At 43.6% G+C, this 23,377-nt stretch overlaps 1 protein-coding gene across 2 annotated transcripts in view; it reads left to right on the plus strand.

Annotated features, from left to right (window-relative positions):
- The first annotated feature begins 5,143 nt into the window (after positions 1 to 5,143).
- The window catches only part of TANC1 (tetratricopeptide repeat, ankyrin repeat and coiled-coil containing 1), a 229,334-nt gene continuing 211,100 nt past the window's right edge, over positions 5,144 to 23,377 (plus strand). For both annotated transcript variants that reach the window (XM_082841889.1, XM_082841890.1), the window contains exon 1: positions 5,144 to 5,238. The gene's annotated coding sequence lies outside the window, so the exon portion shown is untranslated. The remainder of the gene's footprint in view (positions 5,239 to 23,377) is intronic.

Here is a 23,377-nt window from a genome sequence, read left to right on the forward strand (position 1 = left end):
CCTGATCAAGTCTCTAGGTTGTTATTCCAAACAAAGTGGTCCCAGGTAATGGGGAGGGAAAACATAGCTTATTGTTTATTAAATAAAAATTAGCTTTTGTAGAGCACTTTCTAATTTATTAAGTGCTTTTCACCTTATTTCATTTAATCTTCCCACCAAATCTGTGAGGCAGAGATTCCATGCTACCCTCCTTATTTCACAGTTGAGGGATCGGAGGCTCAAAAAAACTAAGTGAATTTCCAGGAATCACAAACAATAACCGCCAAAGTCAGAACTGGAGTCTAGATATTATGACTGTAATGTCCGGAATTTCATATAACTTGCTGAGAAGAAGGAAGGCACCCCTCACAAGGTGGGGAATAGTAAAATGCATTTGTTATACTCAAACTTAACAGCACATTTCTCCTTTCTTTTTAAGCCATCTTAACCAGACTCAACAACATTTATTGGAAGGATTATTACCTGATTGCATTACCTTACCCTTCCTGAACACAGGAAATTTCTCTTTCCTCAACAGACCATTTCACCATCAGAATATTGGACTAAATCTATATTTTAAATGTTAGTCAGAGGCATGCCATCTTAAACCAGATTCTCCCAGGATTTTAGTTACTCCCATATTCCAATAAGGAAATGTGAACCCCTGAATCTATCTCCCTGCTTTCTTCCCTCAGCGGATTCCTTATCAGTTTAAATAATTCACGGCCTAGCCACTATGCGATGAGCTTCTACAATATTGGCAGGCCATGTGCAAGACCTGCAGAGGGGTTTGTATGTCAAGTTAGACAACTCTTTTAATTTAACTGCCTGAATAACTGTGTACAAGTATGGCTTTTGATATCCCTGGATGGATGTCTGCCATTAGCCCACATCTGACCATTCGTTGGTATATGTGTGTGACCTTGGATTGTCACACACACAGGAACTGTGTAAGGGTATGTAATTCCTTTGTTTTTCCCAACTGATTTCTAAATATAACCCAACTTATTTCATTATTCCCCAGGTTTTAAAAAATTAGTTTCCTCTCCAAAACGTTAAAAGGGAAAGGAGGAATGAATGGATCAAAGCAGAATGAATTCTGTAAACATTAAAAAACACTCCAAAGTAGGCAAACTGTTTGTGGGCTGAATTATTTTGAGTCTGGATTGCCTACCTTGCCTTCATTTTTTTAAAGTCCTGTCTCAGTTTTTGCATTTAATTACTATACTGTTTTATTTTTTATTTTTTTAACATCTTTATTGGAGTATAATTGCTTTACAATGGTGTGTTAGTTTCTGCTTTATAACAAAGTGAATCAGATATATATATATATATATATATATATCCCCGTATCTCGTCCCTCTTGCGTCTCCCTCCCACCCTCCCTATCCCACCCCTCTAGGTGGTCACAAAGCACTGAGCTGATCTCCCTGTGCTATGCGGCTGCTTCCCACTAGCTATCTATTTACATTTGGTAGTGTATATATAAGTCCATGCCACTCTCTCACTTCGTCCCAACTTACCCTTCCTCCTCCCTGTGTCCTTAAGTCCATTCTCTATGGTCTGCATCTTTATTCCTGTCCTGCTCCTAGGATCTTCAGAACCATTTTTTTTCCCTTTAGATTCCGTATATATGTGTTAGCATACGGTATTTGTTTTTCTCTTTCTGACTTACTTCACTCTGTATGACAGACTCTAGGTCCATCCACCTCACTACAAATAACTCAATTTCGTTTCTTTTTATGGCTGAGTAATATTCCATTGTATACATGTGCCACATCTTCTTTATCCATTCATGGACACTTAGGTTGCTTCCATGTCCTGGCTATTGTAAATACAGCTGCAGTGAATATTGTGGCACATGACTCTGAATTATGGTTTTCTCAGGGTTTATGCCCAGTAGTGGGATTGCTGGGTTGTATGGTAGTTCTATTTTTCGCTTTTAAAGGAACCTCCATACTGTTCTCCATAGTGGCTGTATCGATTACATTCCCAGCAACAGTGCAGGAGGGCTCCCTTTTCTCCACACCCTCTCCAGCATTTGTCGTTTGTAGATTTTCTGATGATGCCCATTCTAAGTGGTGTGAGGTGATACCTCATTGTAGTTTTGATTTGCATTTCTCCAATGACTAGTGATGTTGAGCATTCTTTCATGTGTTTGTTGGCAGTCTGTACTATACTGTTTTAAACATTTCACTTCTCACTATGTCTTCTATACTACACATACCATAATAAACACTGGCTATGATCCTAACTTAGTCTTGCTTTAAAATAGAAGTACTTAAGAATCTGAGCAAGGGAAAATAGCGTACTAACACTCACAAGGCACATTCTTTTCTCACGCCTTCCTCAGCCTATTACCCTGGGTAATAAATTGTAGGGTAAAATAACCAGTTTATTTGCTGTTTCCTTTCACTCTGCTGAGAAAAGCTACACTGCTGGCAAACTGACAGAAAATTTAAAAATAGAATCCAGTATATTGTATGTATGCTTGGTGAACATGTTCAACATATAACATTCATGTGATCTATATTTCTTTTAATTTTTTTTGACTGGAATTAACAGAAATGTAATGAGTGAGCTTTTTAAATTGGATAGGGTAAGCAGAAATACTGTAAGAAAAGCAAGAGGTGATTCTTGCCTTCCCCTCCCCCTAAAACTCAAGCCCTCACCTAACAACTAACCAAAAACATCTTTTATTTTTTTAAGGGAAAAGCAGATTTTTAAAAATCATTAAAATTCATTTTTTGAACCTGTGTTCCACTAATACTACACTTACTTAGTTGCTTACAAAATGTTCATAAATTTTTCTTGCAGACTTGGTCTTAATGGATCTCCCTTTTTTTTCCTCACCCATGAATTTTTATTACTCTGTGTTTTTGGCCTTGTTTTCTATAAAATGTACCCTTTTCACTCACAGCTTAACACAACTTTGATGTTCTTAGTATGACATACTGTATGTAATGTTAACTGTTTAAAGGTGGAGATCAGACTGTGCATAATAACATAGTTAATTATAACTACCTAATAACATAGGTAGTTTGGATTATATAAACACTACAGGAAGAAGGGGAGACAGGGCCCTTCTGTGTACAAATTTCAGATTGCTAGCTGTATGCCTGTTTAGAATGTTAAACACTCCTAACTAGGCAGCGATGAAGTTACTTCTTTAATGACTGTGACTTCTGAAGCTATAAAGACAAAAAATTTTCAACTAGAAATAATTTAAAGATGATGCCGGTAATTAGCATATTTACTTTATGTGATTTTCTACTTGCTACTTAGGGAGCTTGGAGGATAGAGGGAAAAAAATGAATTTCATTGTCTTCAAAACCCAATTTAACAGAGCAATTTCATCAAAAACTTGGAGAATATAACTTAGAAGAGCCAAAGGCAGAAAAATGTGATACAAATTGTAAATTTCATCCATTTATACATTTCACCTATTATAATGAAGTCGAAGTGGGAGGCAGGGAACTGTACCAGTCTATTTCCCTAGGATTGTTTCTTTTATATCTTAATATTTAAGATTAGTTAGACTAGTGTGGAGTTTTTTTTTTTTTTCCTTTAATTTGTGTCATCCTTTTATTACTGAGGTTGCTGTCCTGCTTTTTCATCTGTTGTTGAAAGACTGGTAACTTTTGTGCATTTCAAGAGAAATTAAAACAGATTACCATAATTTTCAGCAATGGGACATTTCAGAGTGAAGAAATAAGTCAACTGCTCTTCTGATTTAGTCAGTTTATATTTTATTTAAATATTCATATCCTGCTTTGTTTCAGGAAGACTTCAAACCTGCTGATACGTTTACTGTTCAAATATCAGCACAGTAATAATCAGGCCTTTGAAACTGTGGGTGAAAAAGCCAGCAAGTTTCAGTCATCTTTTATTTATGTAAAGAGATTGTGTGGCATTTTACTTCCTGTCCCTTTTCACCGGAACTTTAAATATGGACGCTCCTCTCACCGGGTATCTTTATATTGGGAAGCTCTGCGTGAGGTTGAAGTTTTTATGTGGGGACTCGTTTAAAACACAGTTGTCTTTAAAGGCGGATTTGCCACAGCAAGGTTAGGGGTTGCCAATAAATCCATTTATAGCAACTTCTGTATTCCCTGCTCTAGACACACCATTGGGGTGACCCGTGCATGATTCCCGAAGGCCACACAAGACAGCAACAGTCCTAGTTGATCCCTCCGTGAACAAGGCTGGTCTAAAAGCCTTCGGGTGTGGAGGAGGCTGCGCCCCCCAGCCTGAATTGCCTGCCTGGGAATCCAGGATTCCTGAATCCATAGGCCCTACCCCGGCTTTTGCTCTGCTGGGGGATAACAAAACATTTTGGGAACTCGGGAATTTAATTTACTGCTACCGACCGAAACAATAATAGCATCTTTGTGTTTCTCCTACCTCCATACCTCCCTCCTCCCGCCGATATAAGCATGACGTTTGCCCTCCAAGTTTGTAGCACAGACAACACAGGGCCAGCCCCGAGCGGCTGGAGGAGGCTGTTGGGACCCGGCCCCGGGGACGCTCGAGGCAATCACCGGTCCCCAAACCTCCCTAATTCGCGTTCGGGAAAGAAAAAGACACAGCAGGCGAGGTGCCCTTTACACCTTACATCTGCCGTAGCTCATTCTTGCCCAAGAAAGTGAGTGAGTGTGTATGTAGTTAAGTGAGGCAGAGAAAATTCAAGAAAGCCACACAAGTCACCCTAAAACATCCACCAAAACTTCATCTTGGTTAATTGCTCCCATATGTCCTCCTCGGCTCTTTTCAAAATGCAGCAAGGAGGGGAGGCCAGGCCACTTCACTGATTTTTTTAGAGGTTGAAAAAAAGATGGACTATTGCCCATCTTGGGTCCAATCCTGCAGGGAACCAAGCGCAGCCTCGGGGGACTAGCCCCCAAGGGGGAAGCTGGGCACCCCGCAGAAAGTTCACGCGCCGGGCCCCAGTGGGTCTCGGGAGCCGCCGCAAGCCTGGGCGGGGAGGGGCGCGGGAGGCGCGGCCCGGGCGGGCGCGCGAGAGGAAGGTGCCTTCGGGAACACGCGCAAGGGCGGGGATTCGCGCTGCCAATGAGGCCCCGGTGTGGGCCGTGCGAGGCGGGGGGACGGGCCGGAGCGCAGCCTGAGCTGTGGCAGCTGCGGGAGCAGCGGCCGCTTTGGGAGCTGGCGGAGAGGCAGCCGCGGAGCGCAGAGCTGGCCGCGCCCCGAGGCCCGGCCCTAGCGGTGGGGAACAGCACCGAGGGGCTGGAAACTTTCCCGGTAGGTAACTCCCGCCGCCCTGGCGCCGCCGCCGGCCTCCGCGCGTCCCGGGCAGCGCCAGCTGCTGCGGTGCAGAGGGGAGCGGGGGTCTCGGGAGGAGGAGAGGGTGATGGGAGAGTGGAAAGGCATGTGGGAAAGTTTCTGGAGGCTCCCTGCCCCCCCTTCGCAGGGCACACCCGGGAGCTTTCCGGGGATAGGCACGAACTTGTTGGGCGCCTCGGGCCTCGGTCCTGGCGGCTCTGGAGAATCGGTACCTTCCCTTCGCCTCAGCTCCGCGCCAGACCGAGTCGGCCCCGGGCGGAGCTGGGGTTCGGGGGCGCCGGGAACGCGCGACTGCACGCTCGAGTTTCTGGACCACCTCCTCCCGGCGCCTCTCCGCGCCCCCTTTCCCGCCTCCTCTGTTGCCTTCGGGCTTGGCAAGGGCCTGGGCTGCGCCTGGTACCTGGGGTTGGGGGAGGCGAGGAAGAAGCGCACCTGGCACCGCGGGGTCCGGGACGCCCCCGGAGGTGAGCGTGGGTCGCGAAGTTGACGGGTGAACTTAAGCCTCGGAGGGAGTCATATTGCCCCACTCTGGGCTGAAAGTATTGCTTCGCTTCCAAGAACACTGCGATGAGTATATCCACGTTCTTTTTTTGGGGGTGGGGGGGAGCTAGGATTAGATCTTTAGGGAGAGTGAGAATTGTTTCAAGATTGTGTATCCCCCCCGTTCTTGGAGACTGAAGAGTGCTCACTTCTTTGGGGGGACTTATGTCAGGGCGCACGTTTTTCCTGCCGGACTTTGGGGTGCGGGCGCGCAGCGCTGTGGGTGTGACGGGCTCCCCGCTTTGGCGCGGCAGCTTTCCGGAACGGCTGGCGAGGAAGGAAGCCCCAAGGCATTGTGTGCCGAGTTTGCAGACAGAAATGTCTCTGGACCGGCCTTCTCAAAACTTACTTCACTTATTGTGTAAGGCTCCGGGAGGAAATGCGGCGGTGGCCAGGTAGAAATACGGCGCCGCGGCCAGGGCTTCGGAGGACGCCGGGCTCGGCGACAGTCTACCCCTCCCAACCCCCTCCAGTCCACTGTTGGCAGCCCCAGATCCCCGTGTCTTGAGGGGTGGGACTCGTCTCTGTAGCGCTGTTCCCTGCTTGAGTCAACTCCGGGAGGTTAGGAGGGCACCTTCATCTTGAACTTGACCCTAGGAGCATCGCCGTCTGGGCAGGTTACAAGGTAAAAGGAAGCTGAATCTTCCCGTGGGATGGGCCTCGAGCTCTGGCATGGAAAGGAAGTGACTGGTTAAAAATCTCTGAGGAATGGCCTTAGGACTGCTGAGGTCATTAACTCCAAATGCCACACCATCAGACTGCAGAAGTTAATGTGTTTGGAGGGGGATGGGGATAGGAGAGGAAAGGAGAAACCTGGTGAGTTGGTACAGAGAGTTGGTATTTATGCGTAGTGGAAATGAAGGGAGTCTGCATCTCTGCTTTCACCAGATCCGCTACTCTCTCTCTCTCTCTCTCCCTCCCTCCCTCCCTCCCTCCCTCCCTCTCTCCCTCTCTCCCTCTCTCTCTCCCTCTCTCTCTCTCTCTCTCTCCCCCTCTCCCTCTCCCTCTCCCTCTCCCTCTCCCTCTCCCTCTCCCTCTCCCTCCCTCCTTCCCTCCCTCCCTCCCCCTTTTTTTTTCTTTCCTTCCTGGGTCATCGTTATTCCTGCCAGCCTGGCACTCCTGGGATGGGGGAGGGGAAGGAGAAGAAAGCAGTTGGGAAGCTTCCCTGGCCAGCTTGGAGGTATTTAAGATCTGCTACTAGGAAGATTCCAGGATTTTAACAGCTGCTTTTTGATTGCTGGGAATGAAAGAATTTATGAGCCACCGAGAGATGTTCATTATAGTGGTAGTCTGACTGTTTTACTCATCTAAGCTACTGAAGATCTCACAAGGGACCTTCCCTTGGAGTATGCCAGTTTTTGCAAAATTTGTGTCAGCCAGAATGCTTGGTGAGTGTCAGTCAGAACTCATCGTAAATATATCCTGGAGGTATTAAGATGAAAAGTATGTGGGAGTGAAGGAAATATGGTATCTGACATCCTTCAGGACTTCCTCTTAGGGTTGCTCCTGTTACCTGCCAAGTGAATTCGGTCCAGGCTTCCGGATTGTTGTGATTTGACAATAAGAGATGGGAAATAGTGTCATCGATTTTAGTGGAGGCAGGAAAGTCCAGAAATAAATTTAAGGTCACTTTTCATGACCCTGTCTTTCAGCTGTGATACCACAAACTTAACTTTTACTGGGACTTGGGAGCCATGGTTTTCCTGCTTTTTTGGTTTAACCACCAGAATGTCTAAATTATCATAATTTATGTCCATCGTGGAACTAAAACATAACTGATTCATAGTCAGCCTTTTTCTGCTTCCCATAACAGCCTGTAGAAAAGCACATTTCGTCTCTTTAACCACACACAATTTATTTGGTGCCATAGTGGGTGATTGAGGGCACAAATCTAAAGACAGTGGAATTTTCTCGATTAAATTGTTCATTTTTAAGCAGCACCCCCCTCTGAGTTGCTGATTAATTCTACATTAAAATCAGTATCCCTGGGCTGCTAGAACTGTAATCCATATTATAATGATGTCTGCCAGCATAGCTGGAGGTTCATGTTATGTCGATGTTTCCATTAGACATTTCTAACCCAATTGTAAAGATTTTTTTCTGGGTTGGGTTACAAGTAGGCTGTGAGTCTCATAGTCAGGGAGATGGTTTTATTTTTTTTTATTTTTATTATTTTTTTGGTACGTGGGCCTCTCACTGTTGGGGCCTCTCCCGTTGCAGAGCACAGGCTCCGGATGCGCAGGCTCAGCAGCCATGGCTCACGGGCCCAGACGCTCCGCGGCATGTGGGATCTTCAGGGACCGGGGCACGAACCGCGTCCCCTGCATCGGCAGGCGGACTCTCAACCACTGCGCCACCAGGGAAGCCGATGGCTTTATTTTTTATCTTTCTGATGAAAAGTTTGTTTAACTTGTAAGTTACAGGAGTAAAGTTTACAAAAGCAAAGTAAAGCAGAAGAAATATATGTATTGCTGGGGAGAGATTTGTTTTAGTTCCTAGGATAGCTTTGTTTTGAACCATCCTTTAAAATGCATATTTCAATGGTGGAAAAACTAGAACCTCTTCCCAACCTCCCACCAGTTTACAAATGTTGTCTATTCACTAGGCTCTTAAGACTTTCTGGGCCTTAGTTTTCTCATTGTTATCATCCCTGTAATGGGATTACCTTTCAACCGCAAAGTTCTGTGACTATCCAGTAGTTTGAGAAATGTAGGCATTCTGGAGCCAGTACTGTAATATTAGAATAGTACTTTGGGGTTTGTAAAGGGCTTTACTTACATATTTTATCCTTGAACCCTCAGTTAAGTAAACTGAGGCGGGACAAGTTAGATCAGTTTGCTTGATATCATCTATAAATGGTGGAGGTGAACTTGAACCTAGGTCTTCTGATTCTCCCTGTTCCCACCCCCATATCTCTCTTTATTCACGGAATCACAAGTAAGTTGGCTAAAACTTGACAAACAGACTAATGTTAATATGTGGCATTTCATTTATGGGTTATTCGGGTTTCAGAACCCCAGGGTTAACATCTATGCTTTGATGTCAGAGACTAAAAACAGTTCAGTAATAATGGTAATAAAACTTTCTTCCCAAGAGAGTTTCAGAAATTCACATACCTCAAACTAACCATTTGTTTATTTTCAACTTCTTTTTTATTAAGGAGGCTTCAGGGTCTAGTGCGATTTATAATCCAGACTAGTAACCCAGACAGCATTCTTAAGGAAATCACTTCTCAAATCTGTACATCTTTTTTAAAATAAGCAATGAACATATCATTTGCCTTTCTTCTTGATATCTCTCAGCTGAATTACAAAGCCTGGATAAATGTCCCATTTTTGGTGACATCCTTCTTGGGCTCTTTCTACTGATGTCTGGGTAAGTCTGATTTTGCAGCACTTCCTGTGCTAAATAAATTCTTCCCTTATGCTATTGGCTTAACGGTAAAGAAGTAGTAGGCTGCAGGTGACCCATTTTCACTGTGACTCTAAATGTTTGTACTGTGTCCTGCTTGCCTATTTAAGAGCGGTGAGTGCAACTTGACACTCATCTGGAAGCTGGTATGGATTTTCTTTAAAAGGTTCTAAAATAAAATTATTTTATGTCTTTTATGTCTGAGCAACCTGTTCATCTTCAGCTCTTTAAACTTATTCTCAGAAGACCATCTTTTTAAAATATTAAGCAATGGGGTTTAAACCTCAGGAAGAGGATGCATCAGTGAGTTCTGATTGGCTGACTATAAAATAAAAAGGCTGCCGTTTTCAGGTGTGCGTGGAGAGACAGTGTTATGAAGCAGTATTTGCTGATGAAGTTGGGAGACTTGGTTATCAGTGTAACAGAAGGGGACAAGAGCAGCAAAGCAGAAGAATGGCTTCTGGTTTTTTATTATGAGGAGAATGGATTTTGAAGGTTAGGGGAGGACTTTTGATAAAGGAGGCTATCGGGAGACGTTATCTTGTGCAGTGTCGAAGGGGTTCTGGTTTGGGTTGGCTGTGTTACTGATGAGAGATACCCTTCGAGGGTAGATGTTGTCTCTAGGGGCTCCTGCAGGTGTGTGTGATCAAGGAGAATATTCTGGAAAGAAGAGTCCTATAGGTAGGAATGTCAAGGACAAGAAAAAGTGTGGCAGAGGGATGGCATAGTCCCTGAATTTTAGCACAGATTTTGCTGCTACCATGAGGGAATTTATTAGTAAAAATCTTCCAGTCACAACTATATAGATGTGAACCCAGGATGTTCAGCCGTACAGCCCAGAACCACGGTGACTCACCACTCACCACCCTGTCTGCCACGCCCAGAACAGAGGCTTATTACCTCTGTGAGTTGGGGTCGGAGTTGGGGAAGTCTCTAAGAAACACTTGGCTGTGACCTTTTCATGCATATATGCTCATGCAAAAATGGGATCTTCTATTACATGTGCTTTTGAAGAAATATGTAAAAGATTCGACACACAAGGGTGCATGTAATGTATCTGCACAGTTTAGAGTACAGTATATACTTATGGGATGTGTTTTTTCTCCTGTCATATCTGTACATTCTTCTTTGGCACTGTTTTAATGGCTGTTCAGTAAATCCATTACATACATTACTATAATTTATTTTAACCAGCCCATTTTGACATTTAGGTGTTTTGGAAAGAAATATCTCTCAGGCTATCAGAGCCCTTTGGCTCAGATATGATTTACTCATCATTAAATCACAGGGCCCAATAAAAAATAAATTAAAAAATCATAGGGCCCAGCACACAGGGGTACCTGGCTGCTGGTACCTTCAAAACCTCTCGTCATCAAGAAACTGACTCTTTGTACTCAGTTCCAATTTGAGAAAACCCTGGAGAGAACCCAGATTGGCCTGATGCCAGCCAAAGGAGAGTTACGGTTGGCAGTCCCCATTAGACCCACAAGATGGGACTGTGGGGAGACAAAGTATCCTACAAAGAAGGGGGTTATTATTAATGGAAGAGAGAGGGAGCTGGGTAAACAAAAAGAGCTCGCTGTCTAACGCAGGATATGTTTCCAAAAGTGGTGTTGATGGTCATAACAACATACCAATATGCCAAATAATGTGAACATTTTTAATGCTCCTGTGATATATACCCAATAGTCTTGAGAGTAGTAGACTTTTCCACACTCTGTGGAGATTTGAATTGCTTCGTGCACAGGCACTTGTGTAACAGGGTATTGAATTACTGCAAAAAACTCCGAAGTTGGTCATTATTCCCATGTAACCCATTATACTCCCCTCTGCCTGCCATGCTTTATACTAAATTACTTGGGATTAGTAGCATCAATTCTTAATGTTTATTGAGTGCTTGCTGACTCTGAACTAGATGATTGAACTTTAAAAATTCTGTGGAAATGAAACAGCATTGTTCTTTCTTCACCCACTGTCCTACATATGTAGAGTGCTGGGGTGCAGGGATAGTTTCTTGTCCATACCACAGCATTCCCCATCCTGGTCCTCCCTTCCTTCTTGTGGCTTAAACCAACAACCCTTTATTTGCTTGGGATTCAGAAATTGGAGCTGGGTTCAGCAGGGTGGCTTTTCTGCCTTGGTCTAGGCTCACTCATGCTCTGGTGGTTACATGATTCATAGCAGGGGCCCATTGCTGTAAGAATTTACCACATTGCTTGATAACATAATGCTGCTTTTGATTAGTTTTCCATTGCCCATGTGTTGCAGGGTAAGTTGGGTGTACCTCCGGTCCCAGGGAGTGCATCTTGATTAAGCCAAGTTAACCTTAGTAATACCATCCATACCTGTGACTGGTTAATGATTAAGTGTTTGACCAACTATTGGGTCCCACCATATTGAGAACCTAAGATTGTCAGTACAATAAAACAGGTTGACACTCTGAAAATCACAGAGTACAAAGACGGAAGGAGCCTAAGACCACAGGGACTTTTTTTAGCTGCAGAATTAACCAACCCTAAAACCACTGTGACTCAGAACTTCTTATGTGGGAAAATTTTTTTTTGTTATTGTTTGAGGCAGTGATCTCCAAAGTGGAGTGTGCCAGACCATCCAATATGGGGAGAAAGAAAATATTAAAAGTTTATCTAGAAAAAAAAATAAGCTTTACTAATATTTAATAGATGAGTTGACACTGGTTGTTATATCTGAAAGTCTTCTTGTCACTTAGGTTATAGAAGGTCGCCTGAGGGAAGAGGAGGCATTTTACAACCTGGTGGAACTGACAGTGGTACCCTCATTCTTATTCTTGTCTTTGGTGAACTCTATCCATGTAAATGGATTTATGGGTTACATCATCTAGTTTTTTTTGTTTTGTTTTGTTTTGTTTTTGCGGTACGCGGGCCTCTCACTGTTGTGGCCTCTCTCGTTGCGGAGCACAGGCTCCGGATGCGCAGGCTCAGCGGCCATGGCTCACGGGCCCAGCCGCTCCACGGCATGTGGGATCTTCCTGGACCGGGGCACGAACCCGTGTCCCCTGCATCGGCAGGCGGACTCTCAACCACTGCGCCACCAGGGAAGCCCTATCATCTAGTTTTAAGTAGACTGACTACAACAAAATAGGCAAGTGGTTTAAAAAGATTCTTGCAAAGAAAGTTGAATGGTAATGATGTAAATCTACAGGAATAAGAACATGTAGACATGTCCTTAGGAAATGCCTTTTAAATCAAATTTAATGAGTTGGCACCAAAATTGTGCATGGATGTGTATTAATAAATGCAAATAAACCTAAGAATAGTTTGGATCGTTCTCATCCTTTAAATAGTTTTTGGTGGATGTTTTATAATGTATATACTACATTAGTATACACATGTAATTCGTAACTAGTGTTTTAATTATAAATTATGGGGGTACATGTTTAATGTTTTTACTGTTAGGCCTGCATGATCAAAAGGTTTTGAAACCCCAGTGTAAGTCATTTATTGTCCCTTATTGTCACGTAGTTTTTGTTACTCGCAACTGAAAACACCATAGCTAATGCAAGGACAGATAAGAGCCCTGGCTGTTCCCCTTTTATTCATAGGTTTCAAGATTCTCTATGGTCTGATTTGTAACTTTCTTTACTACACCCGCTTGTCCTCCATGTGTCTCTGCCACTGAGACTGTAACTGTCCTACTTTGTTTCAATTTTGCCTCTGAGGAGGCTGTCCTCTCCTTCCCCCCACCACTGAAATTTTCATTGCCCTTCAAGGCCTAGCTTAAGTAAATATTGCTTTCTCATTCACATTTTTCTGATTTCTCCCTTCTGCCTCTAAATGGTTCCTGCCATTTAATCCCCCCAGCACGTTGCTTGTACGTTGATTGTAATGTTTTTCCCTTTTTGTCTTTTATTAAAAAGTCGTTTGCCTGCTTGCTTTGCCTATGGGCTGTAGGCCTCTTGATGGTTGGGTCCTGGCTTGCCTTAGTCATTTTTAAAAATTGCTTGTTTCTGCTTCTGGGAGAAAGGCAGGCAGACACCCCGCAGTTGTTAAACACTGCTCTATGCTGTTTACCATGGGGAGGGTCTCTCTCCCCCAGCCCTTGACAGCCTTAGGAGGTAGAGAGAGCCATGTGCATGTGAGGGATCTGAGAGCAAGGAGCACACGTGGCCAAGACAGGAAGATCCAGGATCCAAACCAGGGTCACTTTATTCCAAAGCAGTTTTGTCTGCCCGCATATGTGTTGCCTGCAGTTCCACATTGTCCTTCTTTTATGTGGGAACACTGGCATGGGTGAAAATGGAAAGCTGCATGGGATGATGCTACAAAGATATTACTGGACCATCCTAGGCAGGTGTAGTGAGCTCAGAGGAGAGTCTACGCTGCTTGTGGGATAATAGGAAAGGCCTGGAGGATGATATGTGTGAAGATCTAAATGCCTATGGACAGTTAGCTGCCTGCAAGTACCCCCAAGCAAAATCACGTGTGATAGTCCCTGTGGTAGGGTCTGGCCTGAGCATCCCCACTGAGAGACAGGAGGTGAGGGACACTACACTGCTCAGCTGAATCAAATTATTTATGCCGACATTCTCTCCATGGTAAGGATAATTGAGGGTTGACAGGTTGTCAGCTTTCAAATTGAGCCATGTTAGATATATGTTATGATGGAAAACAGGCGTCTCTCCAGGGTTTTGAGGGTCAGATGACGGAATGTATATGAAAGGGTTTTGAATGTTGTAAATGACTTCCTAGATACCAGGGAGACATCAAATTTGATTCTTTCCTCGTAGTAGTGACTTCTAGCTTAGATTTCTTTGTTAGCCATTTTTGTGTTACTTTTAAGTGAATTTCCAAAGGATTTTTTAAAAGTATTGGGGAATAGGACACAGTTTTTCTCAAATGAACTACAGATATCTCAAAGCTTGCTATAAAACTTTTAGCCGTGGAGTAAGTAGAATTTGTGGTAAGGTGAATTTGTCTTGGGATTTAGTTGTTCAAGTACCCATAGGATCCGTTTATAAGAATGGGACCACTTCTGGTGCATAAAGGTGGAAATCTGGGGGTCTCTGAGGTAAGTTATTAGGAACCCTTAAGTACCACCTGAAGGACTGTGAAAGAGTTTTCATCTGAGGTTATGTTTTGTTCTGTTTTGTGTTTTTTTTCTGTGAAGCCAGTTACTGATTTTGAGGAGTCTCTGGAGAGGGTTTCGGGAGGGACCCTTTGAAATATCTCAAGATACTTTTGAAAGTGAAAACTAGGTGTGGTTTGAAACTTAAGAATATGAAATCTATTCCATTGTAGATTTCCAAGAAAGTGGATATGAATACGTGAAATTTAAGTCCATTTGAGGGAGATTTTCCAGTGGCAATTTCGTATTACAGAAAGAGTATGACATAAATTAAAGCATGTTAACTTAAAGAGTAAGTATAATAATTTATCGACTCAAAAGACAGAAGAAGTGAGCGGCTCCTAAGTTGCAGATAGATGCAGTTGTGAATATTTGATTATTCAGGATTCTTGAAACTTGCACGTGACTTAAGAGAACTTTACCTCAGGGTGGTTTATCTAGATAAGGCAGCAGTTCCCAAAGTGGGTTCCACGGAAATGGACTCTCAGGAAATTAGTAGACATTATGCAGGGAAGCAAGGTTTTATGTTCAAATAAGCAGGAAGATCTGGGGTAACAAAAGTAAAACAGGTGTTTTTGTTTTTAACTGCAGGACTTTTGAGCATTCTTATTTCTAATGTTCATTCTCTATCTCCTTGAAGGGAAACAGAGGAGTTAGTATTTCCCAAGTGCATTGAATTGTAGAAGCTTTTTTTGCAGAGCATCTTTTAGCGAAGACAACGTTGGGTTAATTTGCCAAAATATTTTAAAGCAAATCCCAGGCATCATATAATTTCAGCTGACAAATTTTAGTATGCATTTCTAACTAAAGACTTAAGGACAAAAATCACCACCTCATTATCACTTTTAATAAAATTAACAGTAATTTCTTACTGTTATCTAATTGTCCTCCAAATGTCATTTGTCACCATTTCTGTTTTGTGGAACCAGGATTCAGTCAAGGGTTACATATTGCACTGTGGGTTGTTGCTTTTGTCCCTGTAGTTTTTTAAATATAGAAAAATACCACCTCCTCCCTCCCTCTGCTGACTTTCAGCAGAGAACTTGTAGGATGTACCGTATCTGAATTTGTTTCCTTGTGTTGGTGTTTACCTTGTTTGTTTGTCATCTGTATTTTCTGTAAACTAGAGGCTTTCCTTTAATCTAAAGGCACGTTTAGATTCAGGTTAAATATTTTTCGCAAGAATAGGTCCTAGACTGTGCTTTTTTCTCCTTATGATTTGGGAGCAGACAATTTAATTTAGCAATTCATAAGTTGCTTTCTTTAAAATATAAAGAAGTAATGGGGGCTTCCCTGGTGACGCAGTGGATAAGAATCCGCCTGCCAATGCAGGGAACACGGGTTCACGCCCTGGTCTGGGAAGATCCCACACGCCATGGAGCAACTAAGCCTGTGCGCCACAACTACTGAGCCTGTGCTCTAGAGCCCACGAGCCACAACTACTGAGCCCATGAGCACAACTACTGAAGCCCGTGCGCCTAGAGCCCCTGCTCCGCAACAAGAGAAGCCACAACAATGAGGGGCCGTAGCACTGCAACGAAGAGTAGCCCCCGTTCGCCACAACTAGAGAAAGCCCATGCGCAGCAACAAAGGCCCAAAGCAGCCAAAAATAAATAAAATAAAATAAATTTATAAAAAAAAAAAGAAGTAATGGCTTAGAGTTTGTTTGGAAATTTATTAATATATCGTGGGAGAGGGGTGCAAGTTCAATTTATTCCAGTTGTGGTTGGAAACACCATGGTATTCTGAATAGTTGACCTGGTTAAATGGGTATAAGTTTTCAGTATATCTTAAGACTATAAATCATGTGACTCTTGGGTAAAATGGCTTGAGTGTTAAACATTTCTGGTGGTAGAATTTTATTCAGAATGACAAGTTACCTGAGTTATAATGGTAAAACACTGTTCTATAAAGATTTATTTCTAAATACATTAATTTAGGAATATGCATTAATTCTACCTCTATTCGATAAATTTTAACAGAATATTTTTCTGATAAATGCTTATGCTGATTTGAAGTACAGCCATAAATCTAAATACACCCTCAGGGTGATAATTTTATATGTACATTGTGTTGGAAACCCAGACATGTAAATAAAAGTTCGTATCATAACTGACTTTGCTAACTTAATTTGATATTTAAGTTTTTTCCCTTGATATCTTTCCAAGTGCTTGTTGTCTGGGAAAAATCAAACTTTTAAGTTTTGTATGTCTTAATGAAGAATAGCATGATATATATAGAGTAGCTTTGATGGACGGAAGCTATCATTGGCAGTTCCCAGCATATTCTTATGTTTACTGCTTAGTGGGCAGGGATACTATTTTATACATTACAACTTGCCTGTTGTGAATAATAAGGTGCCTTGGACAGAGTAGTGCTTTGTACCTATAGTAGTACACTAAAAATATACACATATACACTGCTTTTTTCTCCTCCTTTTTAAAAAATACAAATATATAGGAGATAGTGAAAAAAGCATGATCTTTGAAGCCAGATGAACCATGGGTAGTTTACTGGACCTCTGTCGCTTTGTCTGTAAAATGGAATAGTAATTCCTGTTTTATAGGGTTCGTGCCAAGACTGAAGGTGAGAACCTACACAAAATATTTCAGCTGGCCAAAAAGTTCGTTCGGTTTTCTGTAACATCTGACATACATTAGCTATACATAGCAGTGTGCTTGGCTCATAGGTGCCCAAAACAGGTCCTTTTCTCCCTTCTCCTCTTAACCCTATTTTTATTGTTTAAAATTTTATTCATTTATTTATTTATGGCTGCATTGGGTCTTTGTCTCTGTGCGCGGGCTTTCTCTAGTTGCGGCGAAAGGGGGCTCTTCTCCGTTGCGGTGCGTAGGCTTCTCATTGCGGTGGCTTCTCTCGTTGCCGAGCACGGGCTTAGTTGGTCCGCGGCATGTGGGATCTTCCTGGACCAGGACTTGAATCCGAGTCCCCTGCATTGGCAGGCGGATTCTTAACCACTGCGTCACCAGGGAAGCTCCCTAACCCAATTTTTAAATTCAGCTTTCTGGATCAGTAATTGAATGGAAGTTTCTGTTTGTTCTGAGGGTTTTAAAAATTGCTAACTTTAAGGTACTTGTTACAGAAGTCCAGATAAGAGCTTGATTTCAAGATAACCTTTATGCATCATTTCTCAGTTGCTTATATTAATATAGTGAGACGTTTATATGAAATGTTTTGAACAAACAAGTGGGACATTTTTAGATGGTAATATATAGAGGAGAAGGAACCAGAGAATAAAATGGGTATTTTATTATGGCCATGAGGATATTGCTAAAAAACCTTCTGGTTTTAATGAAAGTCAGTATTTAAAAAGTCCATTTATTTACTAAGCCTGTGAGAACATGAGATGCTCCGCACACTTTATGTAGAGTTTTGCTGGAGTGCGGTTTAGAATGAGAAACTTTATTTTATTTAGATGGAATAAGTCTGTAGTGCCGCACTCAAGTCCTACGTGTGGTTTATTTATGAACAGGGCCACCGCCAACGTGGCGCGCAGTCTTCCCTTCAGAGGAGAGGCATCGGTGCTTCCCTGAAGGGCCCCGAATCCTCACGAGGGGGGAGGACTCTCTTTGCTGGCTTGTGTCCTATTAAAGACTCATGGAAGGGAGAATTAATATGATTAATTCTGATGATGTTCGAGGCCTGAGTTAGCGGGAGGAAGAATATGAAAGTCAGTTGAATACCTTTTAACGTGGATTTAGGGTGCATTAGCTCTTATAACATTCGCAAAAACTTTTCAGAGTGCTGTTGTTATCATTTTGCAGACAAGGAAGCGGGCTACGTTTGAACAGCCTACGTTTTGAACGGCAGAAGTCAAAGAACAGCTTGGAGGTTGCTTAAATAGGCATTTATGGGTGAAGCGAGATACGTTTTCTTCTATCAGGTGTTTCTAAGTCTTGGGGCATTTGGCTTTGTTAATGGCTTGTGGAAGAAGAGATCTCACGAAGACAAGGGCGCACGCTGCTCCCTGCCCTGGTAGTACCTGTTCTGTGAGAATGACCTTGATTCCCTGAGGCCACTCAAGTTCAGCTGCACTGGAGCTTTTTTTTTTTTTCTTTTTTCTTCACTGGAGCTCTTTTACACTTCTTTTTTCCTGCCGTGAAGTAACAATTTGTTTATCCCTTCCTTTCTGTAATGTTTTGTTTAAGCAAGAAGGACTCCTTAAATTGTCCAGCTCCATGTACAAAAGTCAAGCCAAGAGGAATCAAAGAGCGTGATTGCCCCTCCTGTCGTGGAAACAGTGATGAGATACCATTTTTAGAGGGATAGTGATTGAGTTCTAAGCTGATGGGATTTATAGGCATTTGACCTTGACAGGGCTTTTTTTTTTTTGCTTTCTTCATTAAGAGCAGTCTTAGCTAGCTCAGAGAATATAATATCCTTAGGAGTTTTAGAAGTAAAAAGTTACCATGAAGGTGTTAACTGTTTGACAAATTCGAAACTGTTTGCACTTGTCAAAGGGTGGCGGAAGTCTTGCATTAATTTTTCCAACAAATATTTCTTGAGGGCTGTCATTGTGCCTTTCTAAGTTTGAAGCCCAGCTCTGTGTCAGTCTGAGGAGACAAGTGCATGCAGAGTACAAATGTTAGAGAGACACGTGCGCAGCGGGAGCCAGGAGGAGGAAGGGGAGGAGGAGTTGGGGCTGGGGAAGGCTTCAGGGCGGAGGTGGAGGATGCCTAGCCCTTTGCCAGGTGGGGAAGAGAGTGAGGGGCTTTCTATGAAGGGAGCCTGCTGAGCAGAGGCTGGGAGGCATGAAAATACAAGTCATGTTTGGGGTGTTGTTACTAGAACAGATGGCGCCTGGCATTTGGGTACAGTGGCAGGGAGGGGAGAGCCAGATTGCAAAAGGCCTTGCTTGCCAGGCAAAGAAGTACGGACTTGATCCTATGCAGCCAGTGATAGCTGTCAAAGGTTCTAAAGCAGGGAGATGATGAAATCAGAGCCGCGTGTTGGAGAAAAGCTTGGGTGGCAGCAGTGTGGAGGAGAGGCTGGCGTGGGGACAGATGGGTGGCAGGGCTCTCTGTTATGAGGCTTTTGAAGTAGGTCAGGTGAAAGATGATGTTCGGGGCCTGAGTTAACAGGAGGAAGAATATGAAAGTCAGTTGAATACCTTTTAACGTGGATTTAGGGTGCGTTAGCTCATAGAACATTCGCAAAAACTTTTCAGAGTGCTGTTGTCGTCATCCTCGTTTTGCAGACAAGGAAACGGGCTCAGCCCAAGATTTGAACTCAGGCTGCCGGTCCTCTGTCACCGTGCTTTTAGAACAGGGATGAGAACACAGAACGTGTGCATGGAGAGGTGATTTTTGCAGTGGAGTGGAAGCTGCTTCCAGAACAGAAAAGGAATACTTGGCAGCTGACTGAAGGTAGAGAGCAAGGCTGCTTCCAGGCTGGGCAGCAAGCTGGGGACGATGAATGATACCGGGAGCCGAGAACTCTCTCAGGACGGGAGGGGCAGGTTCAGGGCCCCTCTGGGATACCCAGCTGGAAATGCCCAGTGGGCAGTAGGAAATTTGGTTCTTGAAGCAGCATCCCCACCTCCCTGTAGAAACTCCTTCACGTCCTCTGGGTGGGCTTGGAGTAGAACTTCTGCGGGTGGAGATAGGTAACAGCTTCTACTCCTGTAACCCCTAGTTCCAAGCAGTATTGTGCTCCACATAGGAATCACCTGGGGCACTTACGCCGAATGCACATTTCCAGGCCTGCCCACGGGTGGTATTTCAGTAGGTCTGGAGTGGGGTTTGGCCACTACATTTGTATCAAGACCTTGGGATGAGTGAGGAAGGGTGCAACAGGATCATACTTTTGAGAATGTTTGGCTGTGAATGGTCTAGGCTGTCTTTTAATTTTACTTCTATCACAGAGCTTTTGAGAGCTCTTTAAGTAGCATGACGCTGATCTCTGGTGAAAAGCAACACCTAGGAGAATTGCTTGTTTTTAAGAACTTATGTACATTCATATTTAATTCTGCTAAGGATGCTTTTTAGTTATTTGGATTAATACTCAAAAGTAGCAAGCCCTCAAAATTAGGTTTGTTTTTGCTTATTTATTTATTTATTTTTGCGGTACACGGGCCTCTCACGGTTGTGGCCTCTCCCGTTGCGGAGCACAGGCTCCGGACTCGCAGGCCCAGCGGCCATGGCTCACGAGCCCAGCCGCTCCGAGGCATGTGGGATCTTCCCGGACCGGAGAACGAACCCGCGTCCCCTGCATCGGCAGGCGGACTCCCAACCACTGCGCCACCAGGGAAGCCCTGTTTTTGCCTTTTAAGTGGACCTTTGGCAAGAAATTTCTAGTGAAATTAGTTTCTGAGTATTTTTCTTGCTTATGAAAAATAGGTTGGAGGAGGGAACCTGGAATGTAGAGAGTGAGGAATAATAGCATGGGGTTCTTGGTTTGCCTGGGTGTGGCCTAGGTTGTCACAGATGAAAAAGTCACTGAATGGGGATCTGAGGTGCAGCATGGTGACTATAATTAACAGTACTATATTATAGATTTGAAAGTTGTCAAGAAAGTAGATCTTAAATGTTATCACCACACACAGACGCAAGTGGTAATTATGTGAGGGGATGGAGGTATGAGCTAACCTTAATGTGGTAATCATTTTGCAATACTATATATGTGTGTCTAATCATCATGTTGTATGCCTTAAACTTACATACATATCAATGATATCTCAATAAAGCTGGAAAAAAAAAGTCACTGAAAGGGACTGAACTCTTTGAAATCTGGATTTTAAACCCAATCAACCCGCCGGTTATTACACTATTTGCTTATTATTAGTCCTGACTCCAGCCTGGATCCCTCTCCCCTACTTCTCTGTCAGTTGGGTCTTTTCTTTTTTTCCTATTGAGATAGAATTGACATGTAACATTATCTTAGTTAGAGGTGTGCAACAGAATGATCCAGCATTTGTAGATGCTGTGAAATGATCACCACAGTAAGTCTAGTTAACATCCATCACCACACGTAGCGACAGTTTTTTTTTCCCTTGTAAGGAGAACTTTTAAGATCTATTCTCTTGACAACTTTCAAATATACAATACAGTATCATTAACTATAGTCACCATGCTGTACATTATATCCCCAGGACTTATTTCATAACTACAAGTTTTACCTTTTGGCCACCTTCACTGACTTCCCCCCCTTCCCTCCCCCCAGAGCCCCTCCACCCGCTACCCCTGTCTTATCTTTTTTTGGTACATGAGACTTTGAAGCCAGACAGACTGGGTTCAAGTCCCAGCTCAGCCCCTTAACATCAGTGTGACCCTGGGCGGATTACCTAGCCTTCCTGAGCTTGTTTTCTGTGACTTTGGAATGCTGGTACTTTTGAAGGTTGTTTTGGGAATTGAGTGACATGGGTCCAAACACCTGGACCCAAACCCAGCCATACTCCCTAACCATGGGAGGGAGGTTGAGGGGTGGAGATGTGCTTCAGTCAGCACACCACAAGTGCCTACCCACTACACTGGGCAGTATATTCAGGGCTGACTGCCCAGTGCATTTCCTTACAGCCCTTACCTACCTTATTGCACCTTTCCTCCAGAGTCAGGAGGCATTCTTGTTTGGGTGTGGCTGATGATATGCCAGAAAGGGTTTTTTTTGGTTTTTGTTTTCAGCCTGTGTGTCTTTTTTGCTGGTGTCTGGTTACCCTTGGGATAAGTTTTGCTTCTTTGTCTCCCCTAGTGAACAAGGTTTGGGTTCATTGACTGCTGCTGATTGGTTCATACTTCTCCTGTGTGGGAGGCAGGAGCTGCCCCCTCTGGTTTTCCCACCTTTGCTAAATGCCATTTACTACTTCCTGTGTTAATTAGGGGGCTTCTCAGTTGCCTTTCCTTAGTCCCCATCCTGGTGGAGGGAATGGGAGGGGGCCCACTTGCTCTCTGGTTGATTTCTTCCGTCACTGGATAGATGCCAGTGAGCCCTTAACTTTGTGCCAGTTCTGTGGTAAGTGCTTATTCTTAAATTACCTACTTTCATTTTTTTAAAGACCTTAAGAGGAAGTAGGTATTCTTACTCTGCCCAGTTTGGAGGGTCGATATCTGGCCCCAGGTCTCATAGCAGGATAACAGGACCCTGGTACCTACTCCTGCAGTGCTGCCCTTCTCTCCCACCTCTTGCCCATGATAGGTGTAGCTATCTGTTGGTAGCTACCAATCAACTTTTTTTTTTTCTTTTTAAAAAAAATTTATTTATTTATTTATTTATTTATGGCTGTGTTGGGTCTTCGTTTCTGTGCATGGGCTTTCTCTAGTTGTGGCGAGCGGGGGCCACTCTTCATCACGGTGCGCAGGCTTCTCACTATCGCGGCCTCTGTTGTTGCGGAGCACAGGCTCCAGACGCGCAGGCTCAGTTAATTGTGGCTCACGGGCCCAGTTGCTCCGCGGCATGTGGGATCTTCCCAGACCAGGGCTCGAACCCGTGTCCCCTGCATTGGCAGGTGGATTCTGAACCACAGCGCCACCAGGGAAGCCCAGAACCAGTCAACCTTTAAATCCTTTAGGAGTGCTGGTTCAAAGGTCAGTTTTAGTAAGTGGTCTGGGGACTTAGATGGTGCAGTGTTGGGGAGTGGGGAGAAATTTGGGACAAACCAGCAGTGCTCACAGGGAGAGCAAGCTGGTGGAATTAAGTGGGGATATTGCAGCTGCTTAAGTCTGCTTGTTCTCATTTTGAATGGCTCCTGAAAGGCTCAGCCTGGGTGTGCTAAGTGCATATTTGTGGATGCTATAGACAAGACTTGCTTGTTCATAACCCTTTTGTTTTTTTGCCATTTTAGTCCTACATTATAGATTGCTTTTGGCTGATTTCTTTTGGAGGGGGGAACCACAGTGCCCTTAGATTATCCACAGTGTTAATTAACATGTCCTACCCTTAGGGACTGCTCATTTGACCTCTTCGCTTAACTTCCAGCATCCAAACATGTAGAAGAAGAGCATAATGGAGAGATCAGTGATTCTGGAGTAAAGTAGACTTTGTTTCAAATTTCAGCTCTCCATTAATGCCCTTGGACAAATTTCTTAACTTC

This window comes from Leucopleurus acutus (genome assembly GCF_964270905.1).
Source record: "Leucopleurus acutus genome assembly, chromosome: 6".
NCBI lineage: Eukaryota > Metazoa > Chordata > Mammalia > Artiodactyla > Delphinidae > Leucopleurus > Leucopleurus acutus.